General features: G+C 47.0%; 2 protein-coding genes across 2 annotated transcripts in view; both read left to right on the plus strand.

Moving 5' to 3' along the window:
- Positions 1-7,529, plus strand: part of LOC120552637 (NACHT, LRR and PYD domains-containing protein 14-like) — a 303,082-nt gene that overhangs the window by 180,923 nt on the left and 114,630 nt on the right.
- kmt2ca (lysine (K)-specific methyltransferase 2Ca) overlaps positions 1-7,529 on the plus strand; it is a 120,969-nt gene that overhangs the window by 66,221 nt on the left and 47,219 nt on the right.

Consider the following 7,529-nt stretch of genomic DNA (forward strand, 5'->3'; position numbering starts at 1 on the left):
CCTGTTCTGCAGGTATTCCACATAAAGTTGGAAGTGCCTCATTTAGAAGAAGTCTCCCAGCTAATCCTGCCTTGTACTGACTGAAGTTGGAGAAACAGCTAGCTAGCTCATGTAGTCTTACCTAGCTACTGAGCATGTAGTCTTACCTAGCTACTGAGCATGTAGTCTTACCTAGCTACTGAGCATGTAGTCTTACCTAACTACTGAGCATGTAGTCTTACCTAGCTACTGAGCATGTAGTCTTACCTAGCTACTGAGCATGTAGTCTTACCTAGCTACTGAGCATGTAGTCTTACCTAGCTACTGAGCATGTAGTCTTACCTAGCTACTGAGCATGTAGTCTTACCTAGCTACTGAGCATGTAGTCTTACCTAGCTACTGAGCATGTAGTCTTACCTAACTACTGAGCATGTAGTCTTACCTAGCTACTGAGCATGTAGTCTTACCTAGCTACTGAGCATGTAGTCTTACCTAACTACTGAGCATGTAGGTCTTACCTAGCTACTGAGCATGTATTCCTTACCTAGCTACCTGACTGTAGTCTTACCTAGCTACTGAGCATGTGTCTTACCTAGCTACTGAGCATGTAGTCTTACCTAGCTACTGAGCAGTAGTCTTACCTTAACTACTGAGCATGTAGTCTTACTCTAGCTACTGAGCATGTATTCCTTACCTAGCTACTGAGCATGTAGTCTTACTCTAACTACTGAGCATGTAGTCTTACCTAGCTACTGAGCATGTAGTCTTACCTAGCTACTGAGCATGTAGCCTTACCTAGCTACTGAGCATGTAGTCTTACCTAGCTACTGAGCTTGTAGTCTTACCTAACTACTGAGCATGTAGTCTTACCTAACTACTGAGCATGTAGTCTTACCTAACTACTGAGCATGTAGTCTTTACCTAACTACTGAGCATGTAGTCTTACCTAGCTACTGAGCATGTAGTCTTACCTAGCTACTGAGCATGTAGTCTTACCTAACTACTGAGCATGTAGTCTTACCTAGCTACTGAGCATGTAGTCTTACCTAGCTACTGAGCATGTAGTCTTACCTAGCTACTGAGCATGTAGTCTTACCTAACTACTGAGCTTGTAGTCTTACCTAACTACTGAGCATGTAGTCTTACCTAGCTACTGAGCATGTAGTCCTTACCTAGCTACTGAGCATGTAGTCTTACCTAGCTACTGAGCATGTAGTCTTACCTAGCTACTGAGCATGTAGTCTTACCTTAGCTACTGAGCATGTAGTCCTTACCTAGCTACTGAGCATGTAGTCTTACTCTTAGCTACTGAGCATGTAGTCTTACCTAGCTACTGAGCATGTAGTCTTACCTAGCTACTGAGCATGTAGTCTTACCTAGCTACTGAGCATGTAGTCTTACCTAGCTACTGAGCATGTAGTCTTACCTAGCTACTGAGCATGTAGTCTTACCTAGCTACTGAGCATGTAGTCTTACCTAGCTACTGAGCATGTGCGACTGACAACAAAGATGGTACAGAAGAAGGATGTCTCACTCTGTAGCTAAAACAGAGACCTGAACACAGGGTGAAAAGAGGAGCTGCAGCAATGGGCAGTACAACAGAAATATGTTTTTTTGAAAAATTAAACCATGTAAACTCTATTCTGGTACAAACCTCTAAACACAATTATGAACCTGAAATGAGCAGAATATGGCGCTTTAAGCATCAAACATACAGGAACATGTGAGTAGTTTACATGTTAGAGGTGTATGGAAATATGGATATAATTGAGCATCTGGTCTTTACTTGAGGATCTGATAAGAATCTTCTTGTATCCTCCGTCCTCAGGTCTCCCGCACTCCTTCCCCTCCTCGCCCTTTCCCCCTGCAGCAGCACAGCATCATGGGACAGCCCGCATCGAAAGCTTCTCGTATCCCTAAACCGCTCTGAGGCTGTCCTTCCTCTGCCTGCCGTCCGACTCCTCGTGACTCTGGGCCGTTCCGGCTGGGCTGGGCAGCTGGCAAGAGTCGGTGCTGGAGCAGCTGAACCAGCAGTAGCAGCATCAGCTAGTACACGCGAGCGGGGGTGCTTGAGTCACGCCTCCCCGGGACTGATGGGATGGAGGAGCACCTGAGGACTCCAGCGTGAAGGACCTGGAGGACGGGAGGTGAAAGATCTGGTCGACCTGAACCTGAACCTCCAATCCTGAAGACGGTACGGTAAAGCACACAGATCACATCTATACCTTATTACTCTTAAGATGAGGAGAAAACGTTGTTAAGCCCCGCTGGCAAGTAAGTCTTTCTTTCTTCCCAGACATTAATGACCCAGACATTAATGTAGAGCCCAATGGTTTCTGTGGATCACGAATAAGATAAGATCTACTTTATTGTCCCTGAAGGAAAGTTGTTTTGGACTCTGTTCGCTCCTAGCAGAAAATAAGCATCTCTCACAAAACATGCAACACAAAACATAGCTTTCAAGTATACATAACACCCCCATAGTACCACACACACCATAGCCCTGCATTAAGCAACCACACACCCACACCCCCCCACAGCTTTAACCCACACATACACGCCCCATTAAGCTAAACCACACACACCACACCCCCCTGCATTAAGCTAAAACCACCATACACCACAGGGGTCATGATGGCTAAACTACACACACCATACGCCTAAGATTAAGCTAAAACCATATACCATAACCCTGCATTCCTAAACTCATATGTTCAGCGCCCTGCACAAGCTGTAAACCACACACACCACACCCCCCTGCATTAAGCTAAACCATACACACACCACACCCCCCTACATTGCTAAATCCACACACACCACACCCGCCTAATTGTTAAACCACACACACCACACTCCCCCTGCATTAAGCTAAACCACACACACCACACCCCCCTGCATTAAGCTGGGAAACCACACACACCACACCCCCCTACATTACTAAACCATTGGTGACCCCACACCCTCCTTCTACATTGGCTAAACCACACACACACCATTACGCCTACATTAAGCTAAACCACACACACACCACACCCCCCTGCATTAAGCTAACCACACACACCACACCCCCCCTCACATTAAGCTAAACTCATTAGACACTACACCCCCCTACATTGCTGCTAAACCACCACACCACACCCCCCTACATTAAGCTAAACCACACACACCACACCCTCTCCGCACCTGCTAAACCACACACACCACACCCCCCTGCTTAAGCTAAACCACACACACCACTAGACCCCCCCACAACCACAGCCCCTACACCATTAGGGTCTCTTGCATTAAGCTAAACCACAACCACGCCCGCATAAGCTAAACCACAGACAACTAATAGAAATTCTACATTAAGCTAAACCACAGACAATTACAGGGCTCCTGCATGTTTCGCTGTTCCCACAGACACCATTAGGGCCTACATTAAGCTAAACTACAGACACCACAGGGGCTCACATTAAGCTAAAACCACAGACACCCTCACAGGGCCCCTGCATTGCTAAACTATTGAGACACCACAGGGTCTCTGCATTGTTAAACTATTGTGACACCACAGGGTCCTTGCATTAAGCTAAACCACAGACACCACAGGGCCTAAGACAAGCTAAAATCCACAGGACACCACAGGGCCTACATTGCTGGGAACCCACAGACACCACACAGGGCCCTGCATTAAGCTAAACCATTAGATAATTCATTAGGCCCTGCATAAGCTAAACCATTGACACTTCACAGGGCTCTACATTAAGCTAAACCACAGACACCACAGGGCCCTACATTGCTAAACCACAGACACCATGTGCCCTGCATTAAGCTAAAACCATAGACACCATAGGCCCCTACATTAAGCTAAACCATGATCCAGGTCTACCAAGCTAAACCACAATACCACACTCTACATTAAGCTAAACCACACACCTCACAGGCCCCTACATTAAGCTAAACCACACACACCATAGGCTCTAACTAAGCTAAACCACAACACCACAGGTCTCTTGCATTAAGCTAAACCATTATGACACCACAGCCCCTGTTTGCTAAACCACAACACCACAGCTCAAGACAGCCAAACCACACACACCACAGCTCTACATTAAGCTTTAAACCCTGTGTGACACCACACCCTGTAAGCTAAACCACACACACCACAGGCCTCTTAAGCTAAATCCAGATACAGGGCTCTACATTAACCTAAACCATAGACACCACAGGCCCTACATTAGCTAAAACCAGACACCATTAGGCCCTAAATCAACCTAAACCATTAGACGCCTACAGGCATAACTCCTACATTAAGTCAGTGCTTAAAGCTGATTTGAGATTTTAAATTAGTGACTTATACGGCTAATCCACTCTTCTAACCGAAAGTCAGCCTCTGCTGAAACCGTGGATAGTTGCAACTAGTCTTGTGGATGTGTCTCCTGCTGGCTGTTTCAGGTAAAGAGATCTGGCCTTCCCACCACTCACCTCTCGACGCCCTTGCTGTCGGAAGCTCGACCTGATCGCTTTTACGCTGACCCCGGAGCTGCAACCTTGGAGGACAAGAAGGACATGTTCACGGTGAGTGGAGTTGGGCGCAGACGGCCGAGGACCGGAGGACAGACAGCCACTTAAACAGGAAGTACAGGACGGCATCAAGACAGGCCAGGCACACGGGTAATATACACTTCGTCAATAACTACACACACGCTATCACACATGCTGTGACAAGAACACACAAACACACACACACACACACACACACACACACACACACACACCGACAAATGTACACACACACACACACACACAATGTGCACATACGTGTCGCATGCAGACACACGGGTAATATACACTCGGTCAATCAACACACGATGCACGCATGCACACACAAATGTACATACACACACTCTTGCAATAACAGACACACACTCACACGCCACGCTTACTCCAACAAAAGTGCGCGACAGACACACACACACAGACGCGATGCATGCACACAGAGACACACTACACAGACATGCAACACACACAGACACGTAACACACAGACATAACCACACAGACATGAACACACACATCGCGCACAGACGACGACACCTAACGCACAGACACGAAGCGCCACAGACACACACACACACACACACAAACGCAGGCCAGACAGACAGACAGACAGACACAGACACACGCCGCTGTGCTCTGCTGCGCGCTTCACTGACCCTCTCTGATTTATCAGCTCCCCAGCCTGGTTCTTCGCCATCAGACCCCCTGACCCCTGGTGGCCGAGGTCGTTGCTCGCCTCCAGAAAGGGGAGGACTCTGGTTCTGGTTGCTCTGGTTCAGGGCCTTGCCCGGCCCTCCAGACCCAGGAACAGGTCTCGCTGTCAAGCATAACTCCCAGGGTTCACCCTCATGGCTGGAGGTAAATCCACGACTAAATCATATCATACCGTATCAGAGGTGTGTGAACCTTCACTGATCTCCCCCATTTGATCTTCGGACTCCATTATCATGTCAATGCTTTACGATATCACGACGGCCACATCCATCTTTCTATTAAAGCCAGTAGATATTTAATTCATAGCTTTTCGCTTCAAAACCAAACATTCTGCAGAGCTCTACTAGTAAATAACTTGGAGGCATAAACTATACAGCACTGAGCACATGGCACTTCCTGAATGTGTTAACATACCAGAATGTGTGTAAACAGAAATGCTGTTAGCCCTACATTAAATTGTGCTTCAGAAATAATCGCTGTTGAACTGGGCCGGACATTCGATGCAGCATCGTCCTGTCCAATGCATTCCATGCATCGATATTTCATTAATTTCAACACTCCTAGACTGCATCGTGTATCGTGCATAACCTTAACACGTACGTGGCCTCACTCCTTTTTACCGCATTGTATTATTATAATTACATTTTTCTCTCCTGCCGCACTCGGTCTTCAGCAGACCGCTTTGACCCTCGCCTCTTCTTCTTCACCCTCACCCTCAGGGTCTCCTGCTCTCCACCCCTCAGGGTCTCCCTTGTCCCTCCAACCTCCCACAGCCCCTGGGCCTCCTCCTCACCCCCAGACCAGCTTTCACAGCCGGGGCTCCAATGCAGACCCAGACCCAGACTGAGCCTCTCCTCCAGAGCCAGGACCAGGACCAGGACCCGGACCAGGACCCACATAGGCCTTCTGCTCCTGGAGAGCAGCCACTCCTCCTGCAGGACCTCCTAACCTAGGAGCTTGAGAGCAGCAGCAGCAGAAACAGATGCAGGCTCTGATCAGACAGAGGTTCCCCAGACGCCGTGTGTTACCCAACATGGGTAAGACCCTGAACACCTTTCCCCTGTTTCCCTCAGTTTGGGATGGCTTAGGCTCCTGCTCAGACCGGGAAACGGCAATCTGGTGATTGTCACATGGGAGATTCACTGAAACTAGTCGATGAGATTTGAGTCACGCGATGCTACACTTTTATGACAAGTAGCCTCCAAGATCAACGGCTTTTTTGAGCTAACGCTAGCAATCAAACAACCATAGCTAAAATGTTTTGAAATGACTGCTGAGGACTCCATTAAATGGAAATAAGTTTGTAACTTTCTTTGTGTTATCCCTCACAGTTCTGATAAATGTACAATGTCACTGTGCTGGCATTCTTTGTTATACATTTATTTCTGTTACTATCTAATAACCAACCGCACAAAACAAAAAAGCTGCTGGCTAAAGTTAGCAATCGTTAATAATAACAAAGATGTCACTTGAATGGAGTTTTGAGCTACCTACAATCTAACAATCACAGATAGCTCCAACGCTTTGGAAATATTTCCATTCTCTGTTATTGTATGTAAAGACAAATGTTTATTATTTGGCGGATTTCACAAATTTGTAAGACACGCTATGTCAGAAACCGCTTAAATCTGAGCATGCTCGACTCCATCGGGCAGTGACGCCGCTTTTAAATCTTCTTGTGGTAGAGATAGAGGCAGTGATGTTTCTCTCACGGACTCTCAATATTACCCTCGCCAAAACACACACACAAGTCTGATCTTGTGGTGTGTCGATTTCAATGTAAAGTTGACTCTGAGTCATCTTTGGAGAACGAAGAGAGCTGGGTAGAGATCTGCCGTCACCACAAACCAATGTGCTTGAGGTCCTGATAGATAGTTGTTTGGGCTTTAATCGAGAGCCGTGATTGCACATGACACACCTGGCACACCCTCGAGAGCCTTTACTTTAGTGTTTAGTTTTGATTCATTTATTTTGATAAGGTGGTGTGTGTGTGTGTGTGTGTGTGTGTGTGTGTGTGTGTGTGTGTGTGTGTGTGTGTGTGTGTGTGTGTAATTCAGCAGACTTTGACTCCATCACTGACCCCATCATGAAGGCTAAGATGGTGGCCTGAAAGGCATCAACAAGGTGATGAATTAGGCAACCTAACCCAACCCATGGCCATCAACAGGTACCTAATCTCACCCCCACCCCAGCACTTTCACCGTGATTCTATCTAAATAACCCAGCTGCCCGCTTGATCGCCACATCATATCATAAATGATCTCAGCAATACGTAACTGAAATCCAGCGCAATTTGAT

This window comes from Perca fluviatilis, chromosome 22 (assembly GCF_010015445.1).
Source record: "Perca fluviatilis chromosome 22, GENO_Pfluv_1.0, whole genome shotgun sequence".
NCBI lineage: Eukaryota > Metazoa > Chordata > Actinopteri > Perciformes > Percidae > Perca > Perca fluviatilis.